General features: G+C 37.6%; 1 protein-coding gene and 1 pseudogene across 1 annotated transcript in view; one reads left to right on the top strand and one right to left on the bottom strand.

The window, feature by feature from the left end:
* Positions 1–26,307, bottom strand: part of ZNF804B (zinc finger protein 804B) — a 547,749-nt gene that overhangs the window by 148,008 nt on the left and 373,434 nt on the right. The gene's annotated exons all lie outside the window — the stretch shown is intronic.
* LOC141373932 (60 kDa heat shock protein, mitochondrial-like) lies at positions 22,058–25,580 on the top strand (annotated as a pseudogene).

Here is a 26,307-nt window from a genome sequence, read left to right as displayed (position 1 = left end):
ACAAACTTTGAAACTTATGGATTCCTAGTTTGAAAATCATCTCATTTTCACTAAAAGAATCACAGATCAGGAGACAGATAAACAAGGCCTATTTAAGGACTGAGCACAGGGCCAGAAAACTAGTAAGCAGCAGTCCTGAAGCCGGGTCTCTAGGGCCCTGTTCTGTGTTCTCCTCATAGAAATCAGAAATCAAATGAGGAATCAGCATTCTCCGGCGTAACACTACAGGGAGGGCAAAGCAATTAATAAAAATCTCTGTCCATTTTCAAAGTTGCTCTTTTATGAAATGACACTCCTCTACTTCCCTGGTAGAATACTGATGACTGATCATTTGTTCAGCTAATCAGTTCAACTACTAGATGGTTTCGTTCTATTAGAACAGCACCCAGCATTTTCACATACCTCATCTTGAGTCACTCTTTCAGCAATGTTCAGGGGTCTGTTCTATTACACCAGTTTTAGAGCTGTGAAGTAGATTATCACAGAGGATTGTAATATGATAGTTTTGTACAACTGGAAAATGTTTGCCAAGTTTTCAAAGTCTTCTTCTACGGATACTGTACTATATCTTATCAAAGAAATATCACTCCTCATATATTCTCTTCTATTTTGGGTGGGGAGCTGTGCTGGGCAGCCAAGAGTTAATCAGTCACTTGGTTGTCCCTGGCACAAAGAGGGGGCACTGATGAGCCATGAAGATGGGGTTTGCTTTGCTAGCTTTGTTATTTTGTTTTTCTGTGCCCAGCCCAAACACTACATTTTTCATCTCCTTTGCAGTAAGGTGTGGCCAGTGAAACAAGTACTAACCATTATGCTGGACTTTCAGGGAAACAACTTAAGCCTGAAAGGAACACCTCTTTCTTTCTTTCTTTCTTTCTTTCTTTCTTTCTTTCTTTCTTTCTTTCTTACTTACTTACTTACTTAATTACTTATTAGACTGTCTGGCTCATAACAGGTCCTCAAAGGCTACTTAGAAATTACAAAAACCATGCTGCTTAAATCCGCAAATTCAAGGACTCTAACCCAATATTTTAAATTACTATTTTTTTATTTTTTTCATCTTCCTAGATTATCTAAGTGATGTCATTATGAGTTCAAATTCTCAAATATAATATACTCCATGTAAAATCATCAAGTATTAATCTAACTTTGCTGATTCCAGAGAATTCTTTGGAAAACCAAAAGTTACTTTCTCTTTATATAGATATTTTCTTTCTTTTTTAAATTCTGGGGAAAAAATCCTAGAATATTAACAATATAGGTTCCATTCATTATTTTTTAGTAATACATTTAATTTACGCCACTGTTAGAGAATTACACAATAAGCAAGTGATTGTCGGGGCGCCTGGGTGGCTCAGGTGTTAAGCGTCTGCTTTCAGCTCAGGTCATGATCTCAGGCTCCTGGGATTGAGCCCCGCATCAGGCTCCCTGCTCCATGGGAAGCCTGCTTCCAGAGAGCCTGCTTCTCCCTCTCCCAATCCCCCTGCTTGTGTTCCTTCTCTCGCTTTGTCTCTGTCAAATAAATAAATAAAATCTTAAAAAAAAGAAAAGCAAGTGATTGTTAATCTATTAAAAATAGAGAAAGATAATTGAAAAAAATTATATTTCGATTACTGAGCATCAAAGCTGATATTGTGCTCAAAAGAAAAATGTAGAAAAGTTATAATTTTCTCTCAAGATGTCTAACTTCATGTTTACTCATTCATAAGTTATATGTGTACATTATGATAAAATACTTGGTTAAAAGTACTAAAATATTATTGAATAAAAATTAAATGAGTGAAGTCAATTGTGTATTCTTATTTTTTTATAAAAGATGATTCAGATTGCAGTTCAGCCAACATATTCATTTAACAGATTTTTTTTTTTAAATCTTTTGACATCTTTCCCCTATTTCTCCCACTCTCCACCCCTGGGGTGTTTATCCAACAAATGAAAACAGTAACTCAAAAAGATCGCTCTATTCCCATGTTCACTGAAGCACTATTTAGAATAACCACGATATGGAAATACAACCTATATGTCCACCAATAGATGAATAGATAAATAAATTTGTGATATATATATATATAATGGAATATTATTCAGACATAAAAAAGAATGCAATCTTGCCATCTGCAACAGCATGGAGGGACCTTCACATTATGCGAAGTGAAATAAATCAGATGGAGAAAGATAAATACTGTATGATCTCTCTTATACATGGAATCTAAAAAACAAACATAAAACCAAAGTCATAAACACAGAAAACAGACTGGTGGTTGCTGGATCAGATGGTAGCTCTATTTTGAGGAATCTCCATACTGTTTTCCACAGTGCCTACACCAATTTACATTCCCACCAACAGTACACACAGATTCTCTTTTCTCCACATCCTCACCAACACTTGCTATTTTTTTTATAAGAGCCATTCTAAGAGGTGTGAGGTCATATCTCACTGTAGTTTTGATTTGCATTTCCCTGATGATTAATGATGTTAAGTATCTTTTTTATGTATTTGTTGGTCTTTTGTATGTCTTCTTTGGAAACATGAAACATTTCTTTTGAGATCTGCCCATTTTTTCATTTTTATTTTTATTTATTTATTTTTGCTGTTGAGTTGTATGAGTTCCTTATATATTTTGGATATAAACCCCTTATCAAACACATAATTTGTAAAATATTTTCTCTCATTCTGTAAGTTGTCTTTTTATTCTGCTGATGGTTTCCTTTCCTGTGCAGAAGCTTTTTAGTTTGATATAGTCCCACTTGTTTGTTTTTGCTTTTAGTTTCGGTATCAGATTCAAAAAATCAAGGAGTTTACTTCTTATGCTTCCTTCCAGGACTTTCATGGTCTATGGTCTTATGTTCAAGTCTTTAATCCATTTTGAGTTGATTTTTGTTTATGGTGTATGATAGTGGTCCAGTTTTCCCAGTACCATTTATTGAACAGATGGTCATTTCACCATTGTATATTCTCGACTCCGTTGTTAAGTTAAATAGACCATATATGCATGTATTTATTTCTGGGCTCTCTGTTCTGTTCTATTGATTGGTCTTTGTGTCTATTTTTATGCCAATTCCTCCTTCTTTCCTTTTTGTGATCCCTATTGATTTCAAACCTTCTAGAAGTCCAGCCTCCTACCCTTACTCTTCTTTCCTCACCTCTCTTCAAGTCCTCATTCCATGAGAGCTCTTGAGTCAGGGCATCTGATTGGAGTCCTCCCCAAGTTTCAAACGCCATAGGATGAACAAACTTTTTGAGCACATGTTATTTTTATGTTGATAGTAAAATATAAAAAGAGATGAAATTTACAAAACAGTATGCTTTTGAATCTTAGTTTCTAATATTGTTCTGTTATCACATATTTTTCTATTGTGGTAAATACACATAACCTAAAATTTATGAACTTAATCATTATTAAGTGTACAGTTCAGTGGTACCAAGTTCATTCATATTGTTGTGCAACCATCATCTATCTTCAGAACTCTTTTCATCTTGCAGAGCTGTGTATCCATTGAACAATAACTCCCCATGACCCCTGGTAACCCCCAACCAGCTGGCTTCCTCCCTTCCTTCCTTCCCTTTCTTTTTTTCTTTCCTTCCTTCCTCTCTCTCCTCTTTCTTTCTTTCTTTCGCCCCCTTTTTCTTCCACACCCCAGTCTCTGGTAACCATCATTGAACTTGGAGGACATTATACTAAGTGAAATAAGCCATACACAGAAAGACAAATACTACATGATCTCATTTATATATGGAAGATATAGACAGACATAAAATCAAACTCACAATATTACAGCAGAATGGCAGTTCCTAATACTAAAAATAGTTTACAATCTTCACTTAAAAAGAGATATGATATCCTAGTTTTTGTGGTTAAAATCTATGCATACACTCGTGGATGATATCCAAAATGCTTAAAGACTAAGGGACTTCAGCAAAGGCCAGTCAGAACATATGACCAATAACTTAGAACAGACTCCAGCCTTCATATTCTACAGGTGCTTGTCATCTGGATATCAGCAGGCAAAAACTCAGAATATACCCAGAGATGTCAATCAGCAGCAGTAGGGATTTAGACTACATTTTAGAATAAGAAAATATCAAGGCAAATTTAGTTTAGTTACTATTAGCAGCAAGAAAATGAGTAATCGTGTCTTGTATTTTTTATAAATAGTAACAGTTTTGGTGAAAGAATGATGCATATTTATGAAAAAGTTCAAGCAACAGAAAAGACTGAGATACTAAAATTCTAAATCACCTAAAACTGAGAAATTAACTATCATTTAAAATTGTGTGAACATTATTTGGAACACCTCTTTCTGCATGTGTACAGATAGAATGTTCAATGGGTTGAAAAATAAGATCATAGCCATACACAATTTTTAGATAAGAATATTTAATTTTATTTGAATATAACAGAAGAAAGGAATGAAATTTGAAAAGCAAATTGGTAGTTTGGAGAAAAATGTGTTGTAGTTTGAATCAGTATTAGTTGACTCCTTGCTATGAAAGATAATTAGCTGCTTTATGTTACTTAAAAATACCCAGCGAAACTCTAAAAAAAATATGACAAGCCAAATCCATATAAATACAAATAACGTAAATTGTTTTTAAGTCAATATAAATAGTAGTGTGTACTGCCCAAGTTGGGTGAATCCCAGGAAAACCAAGGTTTAACATTGATACTTCTAGTAGTGTAATTCATATGCTTATAATTTAAAAAAGAGAAAACAGCAAAGGATTATCAAAATTGACACACAAATTTTAACAGTCAACACCCGTACATGACAAACAGGCAAATAAACCAACAAACAAAACCAAATCTGTGTCCTGGGGTATGATCCTTACAGTGTTCCTCCCTAAGGGTAAATCTTCAACAGTAAAGATGGCCCCTCCATTCCCCTTCTATACCAGTGCCGCAGGGCGGTTAGAGCTCTATTCATAGGCTCTGCAGACAGGGCTCTTGGGACTGTTTTCAGGGAAACTGCTTTTCACAGAAGGTCAGGATAGGTTTACTTAGATGCTCATTCTCTACCACATCTTATTCTATATTCCTGAATACCTAACAGTTTTACATTTCATAGTAAGTTCATTTACCATCTTCTAACCAGAAACTCATGAGGGATGATAAAACTTAATAATCATAAAAAACACCTGTCGTCTCTCTACTCAATAAAACAATTATTTTCCATGAGTTCAGCTCTACATTAGTGATTAAATTATTTCTTGAAAAGAGACCACAAGTGCTTTTGATGTTTACAACTGTATTTCTAAATGGGAGTATGTGTAATACAATCACATGGGAACAGATGGATGATGGCACCAATGAGATCAGATTAAGTAAATAAATTAATTAATTGGATCAAGGAGTTTCTAATAAAATAAAAGCAGTAAAATTCCTGTGCAGGTTTCACTTGTAATGAAGAAATTTCAAGGGTCAAGAAATAGCACATTTTGTTTTCCTCCAATTCTCACCCGAACATCAAATGTCATATTCCAAATTTCAGATGTGGTGGTTACTGAGAAGGGAGAGATTCATTTGAGTCTTCTACTTTTTAATTACTTTGAAAAATGGATCAAAATAAATGTGATTTTTTTCACAATCCAATAATTTGATTTTCTGATCTCTTTCATCTAAACTTTTTTCCTCTCTAGAATGTCTTTTCCAGTGTACTTTATAACAGTTATACTAGTTCTGATGTACTAATTTCAATTGACTATTTAATAACCTGAACTTTCTTTAGACTAACACACCCTAAGCACAGATCTTAATTTCTCAAGGGCTTAGAGTATACACTAGCTTCATAAGTAGAAACTCACCAAATAACATTTAGTGGTCTCACAATATTCAGACACCATACAAAGAGGATACCATGTACACTAATAAAGATTGGCCCCCTCAGAAAGCCTAAGCCAGGCGCTCCTTCCTGCTCCTTCTCCAGAACACCGATCTCTACATTTTCATCTTTCGTAAGCTTTCCCGTTTTGTCTGTGGGGGAAACACTTAATAGCCCAACTCCATCTCTTGACTGGTAACTTACCAATGACCAAATAGAGAAATATAACTTAAGAAATGAAAGGGATATTAGAAGGATCTATGATCTCTATAGTTCTTCCAAGTCTACTAAACAAACACTCTTAAACCCCCCCCACTTTGCAGATAAAGCGACACGCAGAGATCAAGCCCTGAGTGACCTACCTAAGGGCAAAGATTCAACTAATGCAAAAATAGGACTGGAGTTCAGGCCATCAGATTCCTAGCCCTCTACTTCTTCTAATAAGACAATGTTTCTCTCTATGTTCACTGAATCATCTTAATGAGACCCAATGCATGTGCTTATGTATTTGTAACTTCCCGGCCCTACCACACAAAGAATCAGGTTTTCCAGTAAGAGAACCATCTATATTATTCAAAGTATTTAATAATAATTATGGCACAGATAGGGACCATTCAGAATGGAATCAAATCTAGTCATAAAGGATCCAGCTGTCAACAATGGATGTTTGGTAGTGGTATTGCCAAACAAGTATCAGGGCTGACTTCATACAGTCCTGAGAACCCTGTATAAGCCCCTTATTCCTGCTGATTTGGTGCTCCAAAATAGTAGAGCGATCTACTATTTGCTCCCTTGTGCCAGGACTGCATGAATTTTTGGAAGTATGAAATCTCTGAGATTAAGTACTTACAATGAAGATAGATTAGAGGATTTCCCCCCCTACATGTTAAGTGATAAAACACTTATCTCAAGTTTTAGATAATGACTATTTGACATTAAGATTTGAAAAGTATCTTGACATTTCTACAATAGAACAGTTGAGAAGAAATAAAATACTGCCTCCGAATATTTGTTCACTAGACATTATTTAACAAGAAAAATACTAACTCCATTTTCACTGTTGATTTATTACAAATACTAAGCATCTTTGGGTAACTGTAGGAATTAAAAGTAACTATACTTTTAACAAAATGACAGATTTTGACTTTCTTTATACAGTATTCTAAAAAATTGAAATCCTTGGCCAAGCTTTTGTACCTTTATTTTGAATGAATTCCATTTGCAAAGGTAAGCCATGTAAGTTCATGACTGGCAGCTCAAATTTTGTTCTTTTGGGCTTATTTTCCTAGGAAACCCTAGGGAAATTGATTTGAAACACTGAATGGGAATTCAGTGAATAGACACTAAAAATTTACGATGGACAAATAAGATGTGACCTAGCCCAGAAAACAAAATGAAAGTTTTGTACAGTAGGGTCAGTAGCTCTGACTTCAATTTCAGCTCAGTGGTAACCTTCTAATACCTTCTTCCATTGAGTGACAGGATAAGAAGCCAAAAGCAGAAAATCAGCCTGCGTCTCCTGGGCAGAAAGTCAGAAGTTTCCAAAGAAGCCCTGGGAGTGACTCAAAAAGAGCAACATAATTCTCATAGGCATCTGTCGACTTGATTGTTTATGGCTAGCTTGGTCCTTTTTTTAAGGCAGCAACAGCGGAAAACAGAAACTTGAGACTTCTTTAAACAGAGATATTCATCAGAGAACAGAAAAGATTGAAGTGAGTTCATTTAAGGGACATTTCAACAGATATAGTCAATACAACATCATTTATTAGATTCTTCCAGGTATTGTCTACCTGACATGATGGCCTGTGGTATGTGAATATTAAAAGTTCTACTCACAAACCTCTAAAAAGTGCCTCCCTTTCAACAGCAGAAATTTTCTTGGGTAAATCAGGTTCTTTTGATTTCTTTGGAGAAAATAGTGATTTAATTTTCAAATTAGTGTTTATTCTATTCAGCAGACTCCTGACATTAATATTTTAAAAGAGATAACATTGTTTTGGAATTGCTTCAGTGATATAATCTACATTTTTCTTTGTTTATAGTAGAGAAAGTTAAAAATAAAATACAAATAAGATATTGAATTTTACAGGAGAATGAACCACTTGCCTCTTTCTGTTCTCTTTTTTCTCATATACTCTTATTTGCTGTTTGTATGTTAGAAGCATCTGGAAGTCGCACTGTATTTAGTTATACCATACACACTGGGAGCACTTTCATTAGCAACTAGTATGATTGAATACTAATCGGTAACAATAGCCAACGTTTGTTGGAAAAGTACTATGTGTGAGGTGCCCTATTAAAGCATTTCACAAGAAATAACTTAATTAACCGTTTATCACAATTCTAAGATATAGGTCTTGCCCCCTCACAAGTTTTAGTTTAAATTCCAGTTAGCATTCAACGTAATATTAGTTTCAGGTGTTGAACTTAGTGATTCATCACTTGTATACAGCACCTAGTCCTCATCACAAGCGTCCTCCTTAATCCTTAATCCTCATTACCCATTTAACCCATCCCCCCACCCATCTCCCCGCCAGCAACCCTCAGTAAAAGATACAGATCTTATATCAGGTGCAGCCAGGAAAATTAAAATTTACAGAGGTTAAACGATTTGCCCAAAATTTCAGGCATCAAAAGTAGCAGGGTTGGAGTATGAATCTGTGTTAGCTTGATTCCTGAGCCTATCCTCTCTATTCCCCACTTCCTCTGGTTATGTTTGTAAAACTATATAATAATTGCTACTGTATTCGAGAAGTTACAAATTAAAGCTATTTAATTCAATATGACTAAAATTTTGACATTTCCTCCCTTAGTATTAGCACTTTTTATATCATCTGCTATTACTTGCTAATAGGAAAACAAACACAGGTGCAAGATGAAGGATGAGATCATTATCATGCTTTCATTGACAACAAAACTGTTAGAATATGGGTTTTGCTCTCTAATATCTGGGTTAGAAATTCAAATGATGATTGATCAGTGGTTGGAAACATACATACATATGGCATCCCTCTAATTTGAATATATATATATATATATACACACACACACATATATATATATATATTTATTTTAGGCCTGCTTGTAGAAACACTTTGTGGTCATGTTTTTTGTTTTTTTTTCTTTTAATTTTTTATTTATTTATTTGACAGAGAGAGACACAGCCAGAGAGGGAACACAAGCAGGGGGAGGGGGAGAGGGAGAAGCAGACTCCCCGATGAGCAGGGAGCCCGATGTGGGGCTGGATCCCAGGACCCTGGGATCATGACCCCAGCCGAAGGCAGACACTTAACGACTGAGCCACCCAGGTGCCCGTTTTTTCTTTTTTATACTTTTCATGTACAAACACTTTAATTATACTATTTAACACTTTTAACTTAATTTATAGAGTTCACTTTATCCTCTTTCAACTGAGCCTCAGAATACACAGTGGGACATATCTGTCCCAATTACAGTTACTTTGACAGTTCTGATTTCCTTAGTTCCAAAAATGTGCAGGAATTACTTCTGAAATATTTCAAGGTGTACCATTTTGAGAATGGTCCATTTATATGGCAAACTTCAGGAAGAAAAACTGTCAGTGTCTGAATGGCTTTACTTTATTTCTATGAGTCTACAGGACATCTATAGGGAAACTACTTCTAGCTTATCATTTGTACCCATTGTTGCACTTTAAATGTATTGCAATTTAGATGCCTCCTAATTTTAATACAAGCACTCTTAGAAGTACTTGACTGGCAATTTCTATTGCCATGTTCATTATCCCCACATTTAGATTAATGTCACATCCTAATATGTTTATAAGTAATTCTGTAGTTTTGTGGGTACATTATTGCATCCTACAAAATGGACTTATGCTATAAGATCTTTTTCTGTCTCATTACTGATAAATGTTCATTGATTTTCTTCATCTTTTGAGTATGTTTAAATTTACCAAAAAAGTGAATCCCATCAATATCCCTGACCACGTACTGATGTTTACAGATGTTCCATGGTAATAATGTTTCTAGGGGATGATAGTTTAATGCTTCCCTTTTGGAGGATAATGAGTTTAAACATCATTCGGAAGCTCAATGATCTCTTTATTTGGAGACTGATTCAGAGTATGCTGAAGATCCTAGTTCATTTTGATTTCATGCCAAAAACTTTCCGAGAGTGGTAAATGCAGCACAGAATTCAGGAAATAAATGGAAAATAGGTCTAATTTTTGTGACTTTAAATTTAAAGGTGAAGGGAGAACAGATTTTATTTCCTTTAATTCCCTAAGCTTTATAGAAAAAAAGAGGATTTATCCCCTGAGTTAGTACACTGATCCTAAATCAATTATAATGAGTGTCTTTGAACAATCTAGGGAAGGAAACACATTGTATTCATCATTTCTGTTCACTAACATGGAGCATAGGATCTGGTCCATAGGAAATAAGTATACATTTGTGGAATGAATCAGTTAATACATTAAATTGATTTTAATTTATGATTTTATTTATGATTACAATCAGTTTATAAAGTATAAACCACTCTTTAAATCAAAATCTGATGGTTTTAAAGGCTGAATAATACTACAATTAGAGCGCCTGGGTGGCTCAGTCAGTTGGGCGACTGCCTTCAGCTTGGGTCATGATCCTGGAGTCCCGGGATCGAGTCCCGCATCGGGGTCCCTGTTCGGCAGGGAGTCTGCTTCTCCCTCAGACCCTCCCCCCTCTCATGTGCTCTCTCTCTCTCATTCTCTCTCTCTCAAATAAATAAATAAAATCTTAAAAAAAATACTACAATTAGAAAACCAAAGAATTGGTTGTGTGTTCCTACCTAACACCATACTGGACACACCCTATATGTAAAGTAAATATTTAATGTAGTGAATTAGTGAAGTTGTCAAAGCAAATATAACTCCAGTGTTTATCACACTATTTGGTCACAATATCACATATTTATTGTTCAAATGATTGTCTTATCAAGGAATAACCATGGTTTCACTCCTGAGTCCTGAAATATATTCATTTACTACATATGAATACTAGTTCTTTTTAGTTTTTTCAGTTCTCTGTGAAACATCGTTCTTTGATGGCATTTTTTCGAAATATGAAATATTTAATCATGTAAAATCTGATTTGATTTTTTGAAGCTCTATCGTCATTTTAGATTTCAGAGTTTTCTTGAAAAGAAAACTTAAGGCTGATACCAGCCTAAAAAAGAAATAGTTCTTTTTTAGAACAATAGAATAATAACAAACACCCTACTAGATATTATTCACTGTGATCTATTCATTATTTTAAAAGAAAAGAATGCATATTAGGCCCAGATCCTAAAGCTTACCACTATTTGTATGACATTTTTTTTCCACAAGATAAAATGATAGGTATTCATTCATGGGAAATACAGAGAAACATAAAGAGAAAAGTAAGTTCATGTGACATTTCTGAATCAAAGTTTTTGTGTTTCTCTAAGCTAATTCAAATGTATTTTCCCTGCTTTTGGGAAATTGTGAAGGTTTCATAAACCCTACTAAGACTTTAGGGAGATAATTATCTATACTTTTTTTTTCATTCACCAGGAGTAATTATAAATATTCTTCATACAAGGGGAAGAGTTGAATAGAATGTGTCTATCTAATGTTATAGAGAGAATATTTCTACATGGTATGACTTCTATACTAGAAGTAATTTAAGGCAATTGCTACCTACTCAGAATTATGGAAAGAAATGACATATATTCACTGTGTTGAAATGTGTAGGAAAATTTGTTCTTGCAAACCTGTCATAAATTTTTTTTATACTTAAAATCTTTGATTTCAAAAGCAAAGGAAAGCTTCATACTCATTAGGATAGCTATTATTAAAAAAAAAAAGAAAGAAGAAAGGAAGAAAAGAAATGAAAACTAAGAAACTGACAAGTGTTGGTGAGGATGTGGAGAAATGGGAGCCCTCATGCATTCGACAAGTAAGTTCAAAGCTCATATATTTTGAAATATTTTTCAAAGTGAAAAACAATTCTAAGACAAAAGTGCACTTTGATATGATCTATCAATAAAAAATATTAAACCAAATGAGAGCTTCATGTTGTTAATTTATGCCAGTTTCAAATGTGTTTAGAACATATAAAAATCACTGATTTTTTTTCTCTCTTGTGGTAAACACATCTACGCTAGTGAGAGGCCCATTCACATTTCCTGTCAGACAAAAATATCAAGAAAGATGTAGATAGGAGATATGTAATACCTTTTCTCATAACTAAGACATATATATATTATATTATATACATATTTAGGGAGAGAGAGGAAGGGCAGAGGAAGAGGGAGAGAGAGAATCTTAAGCGGGCACCATGTTCAGTACAGAGTCTGACAAGGGGCTTGATCTTAGGATCCTGAGATCATGACCTGAGCCAAAATCAAGAGTCAGATGCTTAACTGACTGAGCCATCCAGATGCCCCCACTAAAATATGTTTTAAAATATCAAGTTTGGTAATGAGAGTAAAATGACAATGAGCTGACAAAATGCCTTCATCTTAATACCATCTCTGTGCACCAGATGAGTACATGCTTTTATAACATAAAAATGAAAGTCGTAAGAATATGTACCTATCTAATGATTTGTATAGTTAAAGAATTTACAACTAACAAAGACCTTTGTGATGTGATAGGGAAGAGCTAGATGAGCTCAAGCAAAAGTTAATGATAAGGTTTTAAAGTTAAAACGGGGCAAATCAAAATTAAACTCTGCTACAGAGAGAAGAAAAACTCTCAAGAGCTGGTGCGGAGGAGGACAGGAATAGACTAGCTGGGTGCTCACTTAGAGCTCCCTGACCTAGTTCAACAGAGCTCCCAGGTATCGGAGCAGGGAAGCCAGCTGCAGAGACAGAGCTGAGGCGCAGGCTCTCAGCTTGGGGTTGCCATAAACCATGATCCCCTGCACAGTTGGGCCACTGCTCTTCCAGCAGGGACCCAATAAGTGGCAGATCAGGGAGGAGCGGCGCGGGAGTGCACCGCAGGAATCTGCTGGGTTTGGAGACTCCACACGGGGTCGTGAGCCAGAGATAGAAATGCTCGGTCATAGGCCAGGTGAGCATGGAGTGCGGCCAGAGACCGGGAAGACTGAAGTGACTGACTGATTTTCTCTGGGGGCGCATTGAGGAGTGGGGCTCCAAGTTCTTGGCTCCTCCAGGGCGGAGACTGGGAGGCCGCCATTTTCACTCTCTTCATCCAAAGCTGTACGGAAAACTTGCAGGGAACAAAGCCTCCCGAGAGCAAACCCGAGCAGATTACTTAGCCCTGACCCGGCAAGGGCGAAGAAATTCTGCCTCCGGCAAAGACATGTGGGAACCACTACAACAGGCCCCTCCCCCAGAAGATCAGCAAGAACAGCCAGCCAAGACCAAGTTTACCGATCAGTGAGAACAGCAGAACGCCAGCACTAGGGGAATACTGCACATAGAATTCATGGCTTTTTTCCCATGATTCTTTAGTCTTTCAAAGTTAATTTTATTTTCTTTTTTTTTCTTTTTCTACTTTTTTTGAATTTTTCTTTTTCCCTTTCTCAGCCATCTTATCAATCCTTTTTTTTTTTAAATCTTTTTTATTTTTCATTTTTATAGTCATGTTGTTCTCTTTAAAATTTTGGGGTACAGTTTCTTCTGACAGACCAAAATATACCCTAAATCTCTAGTGTATGGTTTTGTTCTAGTCTCCTCTCTGATCACATTCTCTCCCTTTTGTTTCTTTTAATTTCTCTTCTTTCTTTTTCCAACCAACTTCTTATCTTATCAATTCCTTTCATAAAATCTTTTATACTTTTCATCTTTACAGTCATATTCCATCCCTTCATCGAATTTACCCTTATTTTTGTTCATATATGTTATTCTTTCTTTAAAATTTTGGGAGGCAGTTTCTTCTAACAGGCCAAAATACACCCAAAATCTAGTTGTGGCACTGACCTATTTACCAGCCTGGTCATATTTAATCATATTCTTGGGTTTTTTTTCTTCTTTTTTCCTTCTTTCCTTTTCTTTTCCCCCGGTTTCAGTTCTCTTCTGATTTGTTTAGTGTATATTTTTCTGGGGTCATTGTTACCCTGTTAGCATTTTGTTCTCTCATTCATTTATTCTCCTCTGGACAAAATGACAAGACAAGACAAAACACACCTCAAAAAAAAGAAAAAGAGGCACTACTGACTGTCAGGGACTTAATCAATATGGACAATAGTAAAGGTCAGAACTAGAGCTCAGAATGATGATTATAAAGATATTAGCTGGGGTTGAAAAAGCATGGAAGATACTAGATAAACCCTTTCTGGATAAATAAAAGAACTAAAACCTAGCCAAGTCGAAATCGAAAAGGCTATTAATGAGGTGCAATCAAAAACAGAGGCTCTAACTGCTAAGATAAATGAGGCAGAAGAGAGAATTAGTGATGTAGAAGACCAAATGATGGAGAGTAGGGAAGCTGAGAAAAAGAGAGGTAACAACTAGTGGATCAAGAGGGCAGAATTTGAGAGATAAGCGATACCATAAGACAAAACAATATTAGAATAATTGGGATCCCAGAAGAAGAAGAAAGAGAGAGGGGGGCAGAAGGTATAGTGGAGCAAATTATAGCAGAGAACTTCCCTAATTGGGGGAAGGAAACAGGCATCAAAATCCAGGAGGTACAGAGAACCCCCCTCAAAAATCAATAAAAATAGGTCAACCACCCTGACATCTAATAGTAAAACTTACAAGTCTCAGAGACAAAAGGAAAAGCCTGAAAGCACCTCAGGACAAGAGGTCTGTAACCTACACTGGTAGAAACATTAGATTGGCAACAGACCTATCCACAGAGACCTGGCAGACCAGAAAGGACTGGCCTGATATATTTAGAGTACTAAAAGAGAAAAATATGCAGCCAAGAATACTATATCTAGCTAGGCTGTCACTGAAAATAGAAGGAGAGATAAAAAGCTTCCAGGACAAACAAAAACTGAAGGAATTTGCAAAACATGAAACCAGCCCTACAAGAAATCTTGAAAGGGGTCCTCTAAGCAAAGAGAGAGCCTAAAAGTAACATAGACCAGAAAGGAACACAGACAATATACAGTAACAGTCACCTTAGTGCAATACAATGGCACTAAATTCATATCTTTGAATAGTTACCCTGAATGTAAATGGGCTAAATGCCCCAATCAAAAGACACAGGCTATCAGATTGAATAAAAAAACAAGACCCATCGATATGTTGTTGGCAAGAGACTCATTTTAGACCCAAAGAAACCCCCAGATTGAAAGTGAGGGGGTGGAAAATCATTTACCATGCTAATGGACACCAAAGGAAAGCTGGATAGCAATCCTTATATCAGACAAATTAGAATTCAAACCAAAGACTGTAATGAGAGATGAGGAAGGACACTATATCCTACTTAAAAGGGTCTATCCAACAAGATCTAACAATTGTAAATATCTATGCCCCTAACATGGGAGCAGCCAACTAAAAAAGTCAGTTAATAACAAAAGCAAAGAAATATATTGACAACAATACAATAATAGTGGGGGCCTTTAACACCCCCCTGACTGAAATGGCCAGATCATCTAAGCAAAAGATCAACAAGGAAATAAAGACCTTAAATGACAAACTGGACCAAATGGACTTCACAGATATATTCAGAACAATTCATCCCAAAGCAACGGAATACACATTTTTCTATAGTGCCCATGGAACATTCTCCAGAATAGATCACACCCTAGGTCACAGATCGGGTCTCAACCATTACCAAAAGACTGGGATCATTCCCAGGATAATTTCAGACCACCATGCTTTGAAACTAGAACTCAATCACAAGAGGAAAGTCAGAAAGAACTCAAATACAGGGAGGCTAAAGAGCATCCTACTAAAGAATGAATGGGTCAACCAGGAAATTAAAGAAGAATTAAAAAAATTCATGGAAACCAATGAAAATGAAAACACAACTGTTCAAAATCTTTGGGATGCAGCAAAGGCAGTCCTAAGAGGAAAGTATATAGCAATACAAGCCTTTCTCAAGAAACAAGAAAGGTCTCAAATACACAACCTAAGCCCTACACCTAAAGGAGCTGGAGAAAAAACAGCAAATAAAGCCTAAACCTAGCAGGAAGAAGAGAAATAATAAAGATCAGAGCAGAAATCAATGAAATAGAAACCATAGGAACAGAACAGATCAATGAAACTAGGAGCTGGTTCTTTGAAAGAATTGACAAGATTGATAAACCCCTGGCCAGACTTATCAAAAAGAAAGAGAAATGACCCAAATCAACAAAATCATGAATGAAAGAGGAGAGATCACAACCAACACCAAAGAAATACAATTATAAGAACATATTATGAGCAACTCTATGCCAGCATATTAGATAACCTGGAAGAAATGGGTGCATTCCTAGAGATGTATCAACTACCAAAACTGAACCAGGAAGAAAGAGAAAACCTGAACAGACCTATAACCACTAAGGAAATGGAAGCAGTCATCAAAAATCTCCCAACAAACAAAAGTCCAGGGCCAGATGGCTTCCCAGGGGAATTCTACCAAACATTTAAAGAAGAATTAATACCCATTCTTCTGCAACTCTTCCAAAAAATAGAAATGGAAGGACAACTTCCAAACTCGTTTTATGAGGCCACCATTACCTTGATCCCAAAACCAGACAAAGACCCCATCAAAAAGGAGAATTACAGACCAATATCCTTGATGAACATGGATGCAAAAATTCTCACCAAAATACTAGCCAATAGGATCCAACAGTACAGTAAGAGGATTATTCACCACGACCAAGTGAGATTTATCCCTGGGCTCCAAGGTTGGTTCAATTCTACAAATCAATCAATGTGATACAATACATTAATAAAAGAAAGAACAAGAACCATATTATCCTCTCAATAGAAGCAGAAAAAGCATTTGACAAAGTACAGCATCCTTTCTTGATCAAAACTCTTCAGAGTATAGGGATAGAGGGTACATACCTCAAGATCAAAGAAGCCATCTATGAAAAACCCACAGCGAATATCATTTCAATGGGGAAAAAATGAGAGCTTTTCCCCTAAGGTCAGGAACGTGGCAGGGATGTCCACTATCACCACCACTATTCGACATAGTAATTGAAGTCAGACAACCAAAAGAAATAAAAGACATCTAAATCGGCAAAGAAGTCAAACTCTCACTCTTTGCAGATGATATGATACTTTATATGGAGAACCCAAAAGACTCCACCCCAAAACTGCTAGAACTCATACAGGAATTCAGTAAAGTGGCAGGACATAAAATCAATGCATAGAAATCAGTCGTATTTCTATACACCAACAACAAGACAAAAGAGAGAGAAATGAAGGAGTTGATCCCATTTACAATTGCACCCAAAACCATAAGATACCTAGGAATAAATCTAACCAAAGAGGCGAAGGATCTGTACTCAGGAAACTATAAAATACTCATGAAAGAAATTGAGGAAGACACAAAGAAATGGAAAAACATTCCATGCTCATGGATTGGAAGAACAAATATTGTGAAGATGTCAATGCTACCTAGAGCAATCTACACATTTAATGCAATTGCTATCAAATACCATCAACTTTTTTCAAAGCAATGGAACAGATAATCCTAAAATTTGTATGGAACCAGTAAAGACCCTGAATAGCGAGAGGAATGTTGAAAAAGAAAAGCAAAGCTGGCGGCATCACAATTCTGGACTTCACGCTCTATTACAAAGCCATAATCATCAAGACAGCATGATACTGGCACAAAAACAGACACATAAATCAATGGAACAGAATAGAGAGCCCAGAAATGGACCCTCAACTCTATGGTCAACTCATCTTTAACTAAGAAGGAAAGGATGTCCCATGGAAAAAAGTCTCTTCAACAAATGGTGTTGGGAAAATTGGATAGCCACATGCAGAAGAATGAAACTGGACCATTTCCTTATACCACACACAAAAATAGTCTCAAAATGGATGAAAGACCTCAATGTGAGACAGGAGTCCATCAAAATCCTAGAGGAGAACACAGGCAGCAACCTCTTCGACCTCAGCCGCAGCAACTTCTTCCTAGAAACATCGCCAAAGGCAAGGGAAGCAAGGGCAAAAATGAACTATTGGGACTTCATCAAGATAAAAACCTTTTGCATAGCAGAGGACAGTCCACAAAACCAAAAGACAACCGACAGAATGGGAGAAGATATTTGCAAATGACATATCAGATAAAGGGCTAGTATCCAAAATCTACAAAGAACTTATCAAACTCAACACCCAAAGAACAAATAATCCAATCAAGAAATGGGCAGAAGACATGAACAGACATTTTTCCAAAGAAGACTTCCAAATGGCCAACAGGCACATGAAAAAGTGCTCAACATCGCTCAACATCAGGGAAATCGAAATCAAAACCTCAATGAGATACCACCTCACACCAGTCAGAATGGCTAAAGTTAACAAGTCAGGAAACGACAGATGTTGGCGGGGATGCGGAGAAAGGGGAACTCGCCTACACTGTTGGTGGGAATGCAAGCTGGTGTAGCCACCCTGGAAAACAATATGGAGGTTCCTCAAAAAGTTGAAAACAGAGCTACCATATGACCCAGCAATTGCACTACTGGGTATTTACCCCAAAGATACAAATGTAGTGATCCGAAGGGGTACATGCACCCCGATGTTTATAGCAGCAATGTCCATGAGAGCCAACCTATGGAAAGAGCCAAGATGTCCATCAAGAGATGAATGGATAAAGAAGATGTGGTGTGTATATACACAATTGAATATTATGCAGCCATCAAAAAACAGGACATCTTGCCATTTGCAACGACGTGGATGGAACTGGAGGGTGTTATGCTGAGTGAAATAAGTCAATCAGAGAAAGACATGTATCATATGATCTCATTGATACGAGGAATTCTTAATCTCAGGAAACAAACCGAGGTTTACTGGAGTGGTGGGGGGGTGGGAGGGATGGGGCAGCTGGGTGATAGACATTGGGGAGTGTATGTGCTATGGTGAGCACTGTGAATTGTTGAAGACTGTTGAATCACAGACCTGTACCTTTGAAACAAATAATACAGTATATGTTAAAAAAAAAAAAAAAAAAGATAGCAGAAAGGGAAAATTGAAAGGGGGGAAATTGGAGGGGGAGACAAACCATGAGAGACTATGGACTCTGAGAAACAAACTGAGGGTTCTAGAGGGGAGGAGGCTGGGGGCATGGGTTAGCCTGGTGATGGGTATTAAAGAGGGCACGTACTGCATGGAGCCCTGGGTGTTATATGCAAACAATGAATCATGGGCCACTACATCAAAAACTAATGATCAACACAATAAAATAAAATTAAAAAATAAATGAATAACAAATCTTAATCATTGTCCAGAGATCTGCATCCATAAAGAAGGCCATACTCAGCAGTAAAACACATATTTTCCTTCACAAGTGAATTAAGAGAATAGGATGTTTAGCAACACATATAATTAAGAGCAATAAAATGTGGGACATTACATCTAGGAGTAAAAATCAAACGTACTGAGCTAAGTTGATCTATGCAGCCTTACCCAAAATGATCAACAAGGAAGACAAGCATTAGAATCTTGCAGAACTATGTTCTGGCTTGAGTGATTTCTAAATGTATACACCTAAGGCAAGGCAGAGAGTTGGAAATAGGGAGGATTACGGGAAAGGTGGGTAGAGAAGCAGTTAGGTCATACTCTCTAGCTGTGCAGTAGTGGTGGGTGCTCTGTGGAGCAGCATGCCTAAGAGTTAGTGGGCTCCATTGCAATTTCCTCTGAAATCCTAAGGAAGTGATCGATCATTCCTTACGCGTCACTTCTGGGTGCAGAGATCATGCTCTGGTGAGCATGTCCATTTGTCATTAAGGTTGGCCTAAGATGGTACAGAGGGACAAGGGCAGCTCCATTCCCACTATGTCACACATTTGCCTAGAAGCTGCATGTTTCTTACACTTTCCCTTAAAAATTTCACCTTTCCCATCAAAAACTTTCAAGTAAATATGTGACGTTAATCTAATGGATAAAGTCAATATACTCTATTCTGGTTCTAGTTGCATTATTTAGGTTCAAACTACTCCAGAGGGTTGCCAAAATAGGTACTGAAATATGTTAAAGTGTATTTTGCTTGCTTGTTTTCTGGGGGGACTTCAATTGTCTTTTTTTCCTTAGGTTGAGTGACTAATTTCATGAGAAAATCAGCCCACTCACGGAGACAATCCTTTCCATAAAAATGAGTAATCCACTTCCATATAATGACAAGCCACATTAATTCTCTGTGACTTAGGTCCTTCTGCAAAAATTGAAGAATATGATGCTTTTTGCATATTTCTCAGAGGTACTCCAGGTAGTAATGAGATAGTGTCTTTAGAGCACTAGGAATTCCCTGAGGAGATGTACAATACAAACTCAAATTACCACTCCATTATGATTTATCTTTGCTTTATATAAACTGTTTACTGTTAGCAGCGTTCTCCTTGTAGAAAGCTTTTATATTGCTGAAGTGCATTAGCCATGATGTTTATTTCTACTCCTTGCTTGTAAAGGGTCTACTCCTTGCTTGCTACAAAACAGAGAATTCTCAGCTGCATTAGAAACAACTACTGTCTTCCAGGACTAATCTGTCCTTCCTTAAATGACTTCCATACAGCAAGCAGCTTAGAAAATGTGAGCAAGAGCTCCCAAGGGACAAGTGAAATGCAACCCAGGGTAACAGGAAAGCTAATTTCCAATCTCATGAAGTGATTGGAAGATGGGCCCAGCTAACATTGCAAAACATATGGAGACAAAGAGGCTCTCTCATCCCTGGCCTTATGTTCAAGGAGCCAAGGTCCTTTTTTGTACCCTCTCTCCAAGTCAGCCCTCCAGAAGCTACCATTCTCCTAGTCATTTGGGATCCATCACCAAGAATCAAAATTACTGTCTCTCACTTTCAGGGTCCAGAATAAATGCTTCCCCATTTTTTCCCCCTCTTCTCATGTCTCAGGGCTGCCATCTTAAAAGTTTATTTACCTCAACTTTCCTAGAGTATTCCAGCGGCCACCAGCTACCACCAGGCTGATTTTCCTGAATCTGAACTCTTTTCTACTTTCAACTCATCTAGTAAACTAGTGTCTGACTCCTTCCTCAATCTCAGGATCCTCTATCATTTAAGTTCAAGCACTGTAATGCAAGAGTTTCCAACACAGGGGTGATGGCCAAAAGATTGCACTTCCAAGTCTTGGCTGTTCTCAATAGCTGCAGAATTTTTGAGAAACTTGCTTCTCTAATTCTCAGCTCTCCCTCTCTCCAGGGGGCGGTTGTTAGGAATAAGAGAAAATGTAGGCAAAGTGTGGAACATGGTGTCCATCACTCCATCTGTAACAAGTGGTAGTTGGGGCTGCTGTATAATCTGGCTTCATTCTAGCCATGAAAATCATGTCCTTTAACAGTGTACAGTAACAACATAATAACAGTAAGAGTAGCTAACATTTGTTGACTACCTCCTAGGTGTTGGGTCCTAGTGGAAGTGCTTTATATATGTCAATCCATTAATTCTCAAAATATCTTAAAATAGAAATGATAGTTACTTCCATTTTACTGACGATGAAAGTGTGGCACAGAAGGATCACATAATACTTAGGTTACACCCGTAAGTCAGGGAGCTGGGACTCCAATCTAGTAAATCCGGCCCCACTACACTGGTTGCCTAATCCAATCTTTGTCATTCCCTCCTTGACAATCTTTGTCATTCCCTCCCTTGAACCTGGGGGTTGCTATTTCTCTTTCTTGAAATTTCTTCCCTTTCAACCTCTAGGTTCCCAAATCTTACGAATTTTTCAAGTCCCACTTCAAGTTCCCCCCTTTTCTAGAAAACCCTGCCAGATCTCACTGCATTTATTTTTTTCTGAACTTTGATAACCCTGTGTTACATAATATGGTACTTAATTACACACTGCATCATATTATTTTTAAAATTTTCTCATGCATGTTATTTTTTTTTCTCTTAGTACCTTCCAGTACCTCCCTAGTAGCCTAGACACAACTCCTTTATCCTTCCTATGCACATTACAGCACTGAGTCCATTTCAATACATTCTCAATGAATACATAGTGATTGTGACATATCATAATCTTAGGCATAATATCACCTTGCCTTTATAGGGCTGTATTACGCATTTTGTATACACTATCTCATTTGAAATTGCATGTAATTATTTAGATCCAAAATTCCTCAATAAGTATTTGATGGCGTCTTAGCTTCACTTTCACATTATCAGGCTTGAATGGAAAGCAAGTTGAGTATCTCTCTGGAGCCCCTATACCAATCCAAACTCACACAGTTCCTGAGTCTTCCTCAGAAGAATGAGGAGCTGCGACAGGTAAAAACAACTTCTCTGAAGTCTGAGAATACCAAGCTTGATCTACAGAATGCTTAGATAGGTCTGTTTTTTATTTAAGACATTTTGAAAACTTACAATTTTCTAAGAAGACAATTTCCTTAAGAGTCATACATAAGTAGAGTTCTTACCACCAGGCAATTTACTCTGACATTTTCTTTAAAATTTCCCATCTTTCCCCCTTCATCAGATGACTCCCCCTTGCAGCTTTTGGTGTTGTGCTGGGCACTTCCTTCCCTCTCCTCTGTGATTATAGCCTCTAACATGGCCAGGCAGTTATGAAGTCCACCCTTTCATCAACATTTGTCCGTGTGAGGCATAATTGGTCTTTTCATCTTACTAGTGATGATGAGCTGCCTATGCAGGCTGGCGATATTTTATTACTTCTCAGTAATATCTGCCCTCTAAAATTGAAATAATTTAATGTTTGGACCATTTTGGCAGCCTTTCTGATTTTCAAATAAATTGTGCTAAATATAAATCCATGTTTACTGAGAGACCTCCTACACTGTTGAAGATATTTTGATTATCTTTTAAATTAGAACAAAGCAGACTTAGATATTGGGCTTTTTAATCTAATTCTCTATAAAAAGCGGTGCATAAAGTCAATTTCAGTTCTATGTTCCCTCAAATCAAAGATCTTCACAGATAGGTGAACTTGCCTTTATCCTTTCTAAGGAGGGCAGACATGACTCCAAAGCCACACCACTTCTGGCTTCTGGACCAAGTTTGTAATGGCCCAAAGAAGGGGCACTTCATAAAATGTGTTCTTATGCTTCTATCTAGAAAATATAAATGAGTCAGATTAAAAGTAGTTGATGTAACCGTTCTTCAAAACTACAGGCTATATCTCAGTTTTATACTTGGGCTCATAAAAGGATGTCATAAAACTTAGTCCCTCAGTTCTGAAAATACAGGAAACTGGCAAAACAAAATTTGCTTCATTTTTTTCTCTACTAATAAAACACCCTATTTCCTAAGGGAAAAGACAAACACTTATGAATGCTTCTGTGCCAAACAGTGAGCCACACATTTTTCACAGATAGTACCTAATTTTACCTTAGATACTTCTGGGCAAATTTTAAGCCTATTCCATGGATTAGTGAAATAGGTGACTACTTTCCCTGGGACATCACTGGAATCACAATTTTTAATATCAGTTTTCTTTAAAGGGCCTTCAAAAATATATGCATTTTAACTGTGACAACATCAGGTTTACTCAGTTGTTGTCATTGTTGAACTAGGTCAGGGAAGCTCAGAAAGGGGCCTGTCTTCTCTCTGTCCCATTCCACCCACTCCATAGGTGAAGACCTCCATGCCTGCCCCCCACCTGGGATGAAAACCACCTCAGGTTTCTGAGTTTTCCTGTCACTCTGGGGAAATAAATAAATATTCCTTTTGGTTTTAGTTAAAAAAGAGAGAGAGAGAGAAAGAAGGAATCCACTTCTTTGTTATTAAAAATGATCAATTTTAAAGTTTTTTTTTTCCCCCCTCTCCCCAGCTTGGGCCAGTCCCAGTCTGTAAACCTGTAGGTGAAGATGCTTCTTCTCCGCGACTCATTTCACCTCCTTCCTCCCTCACGGAGCTATTTCTGACTCTCAAGTTCAGACCTGGTGAAGAGCAGATTCATGAAGAACAGAAAAGCCTGACATAGCTGGGACAGTTGTAAGCTGCATCTGAGCGTTCTCCATGGTGGTTGTCGAGTCTATTTCCTTCTCGGATGTATTTGTGATTTTCTCAAAGATACTTTCTCTAAGTCATTTTCTGTGTTACAATTCGCTTGATGGAGCCAGCGTTTCCTCCAGTCCAGCTGCTTTGTTCCATCTGGACTGTTGGTTCCTCTCCTGAGGCACCTGTGTTTGGGTCATCCTCCTGGGCATGTCCCTTCAGAATGGCAGCTGGGCCAAGCTCTCTAACATGAGTCCCTCAGGCTGCCCCCAGGATAAAGGGCCCCTCAGCTGCCTTTCCAAGGAGATGCAATCCCACTCTCTTTACTCTATGGGCAGGTACACCATTCCAGTTAATCTTTTGCTTTTTGACTTCTCTTGATGACAATCGGATACTGATGCCACTAGAACTGATTTCATAACATTTCAAGATATAAGGTACTTAGTATGGTTTATTAAAGGCACAAAGTGTGATTGAGGTTATATTTCTCCATACTTCATTAATATAGCAAAAGATCAGAAATGTGAATTCCAAGGGGCGCCTGGGTGGCTCTGTCGTTAAGCGTTTGCCTTCAGCTCAGGTCATGATCCCAGGGTCCTGGGATCGAGTCCCTCATCGGGCTCCCTGCTCAGCGGGGAGTCTGCTTCTCTCTCTCCCACCACCCCCTGCTTGTGTTCCCTCTCTTGCTGTCTCTCTCTGTCAAATAAATAAATAAATAATCTTAAAAAAAAAAGAAATGTGAATTCCAAGATGCCTATGTTCTATTGAGTGAAAAGAAAATTTCCAGTGTCCAGTCCATCGTACCTGCTCTTCAAATTGCCAATGCTCACTGTAAGCCCTCAGTCATAATTGCTGAACATGTTGATGGAGAAGCTCTGAGCATACTCATTTTGAATAGGCTAAAAGTTGGTCTTCAAGGTGTAGCAGTCAAAGCTCCAGGTTCTGGTGACAATAGAACCAGATTAAAGACATGACTATTGCTACTGGTGGTGCAGTGTTTGGAGAAGGAGGACTGACTCTAAATCTTAAAGATGTTCAGTCTCATGACTTCAGGAAAAGTTGGAGAGGTCATTGTGACCGAAGATGATGCCATGCTCTTAAAAGGAAAAGGTGATAAGGCTCAAATTGAAAACCGTATTCAAGAAATCACTGAGCAGTTAGGTATCACAATTAGTGAATATGAAAAGGAAACGTCGAATGAACATCTGGCAAAACTCTCAGATGAAGTAGCTGTGCTGAAGGTTAGTGGGGCAGGTGATTGGAAGTGAATGAAAAGAAACGCAGAGTTGGAGATGCCTTCAGAGCTACACAAGTTGATGTTGAAAAAGGCATTTCTCTGGAAGGGGGTTGAGCCCTGCTTCAGTGCATTCCAGCCTTGGATTCAATGACTCCAGCTAATGAAGATTACAAAAATTGGTATAGAAATTATCAAAGGAACACTCAAAATTCCTGCAGTGACCAATGCCAAGAATGCAGGTGTTGAAGGATCACTTATAGTTGAAAAAAATTATGCTACGGTCCTCAGAAGTTGGTTATGGCACTATGCTTGGAGATTTTGTGGATATGGTGGAAAAAGGAATCAGTGATCCAAGTAAGGTGGTAGGAACTGCTTTAGTCGATGCTGCTGGAGTGGTCTGTTAACTAGAGCAGAAGTGGTAGTCACTGGAATTCCTAAAGAAGAGAAGGACCCGGGCACGGGCGTGATGGTATAGGAGGTGGTATAGGAAGTAGCAGGTTCTGATTTCTAGAATAGTGTTTTACCATGATTAATGAACTATGAGACGAAAGTTGAGGCAGCGCTTCTCAACAATAAGTTCCGAGAAGCCAGCTGAAGGAAATGACTAAAAGGGCTGGCTGGTGTTTAAGAAAATCAGTACAACCCTGGGGCACCAGGGTGGCTCAGTCTGTTGAGCGTCCAACTCTTGGTTTCAGTTCAGGTCATGATTTTGCGGTCATGGGATCAAGCCTCATGTCAGGCTCCACTCTCTGTGCGGAGCCTGCTTGAGATTCTCTTTCTCCCTCTTCCTCTGCCCCTCCCCCTCGCTCATGTACATCCCCCCAAAAATAAATAAATAAATCTAAAAAAAAAAGAAAGAAAATCACTACTCTGCCACCAACCTGCCAAGTGAACACGAGGAAGCTAAACTCTCCATGCCTGCCATCCTAATCCGTAAAAGGGGATATTAATAAGTACTAGTGTTTAACCTCACCAAATAATATGGGGGTTAATAAATATAACTGTCTTAGCACAGTTCCTAGCATATATTAAATACTCAAAAAGTATTAGCCATCACTTACATAAGAGTCTGGCACCTATTCTATTATTCTCTGCCTTGGAGACCTCAAGCCCAACTGGAAAGAAAAGATATGTTTTTGATCTGTTTCTGAGGAGATACTGTTACATTCGTTTTCTTGAATATAGCACTTTTATTTTCATTCCTTCCCTGTTTCCCAGATGATTTGTGGTA

Source organism: Callorhinus ursinus, unplaced genomic scaffold (assembly GCF_003265705.2).
Source record: "Callorhinus ursinus isolate GAN/ISIS: 27379988/994484 unplaced genomic scaffold, GSC_fseal_2.0 scaffold12, whole genome shotgun sequence".
In the NCBI taxonomy this organism is placed as follows: Eukaryota; Metazoa; Chordata; class Mammalia; order Carnivora; family Otariidae; genus Callorhinus; species Callorhinus ursinus.
This window is presented reverse-complemented; position numbering and strand designations above follow the sequence as displayed.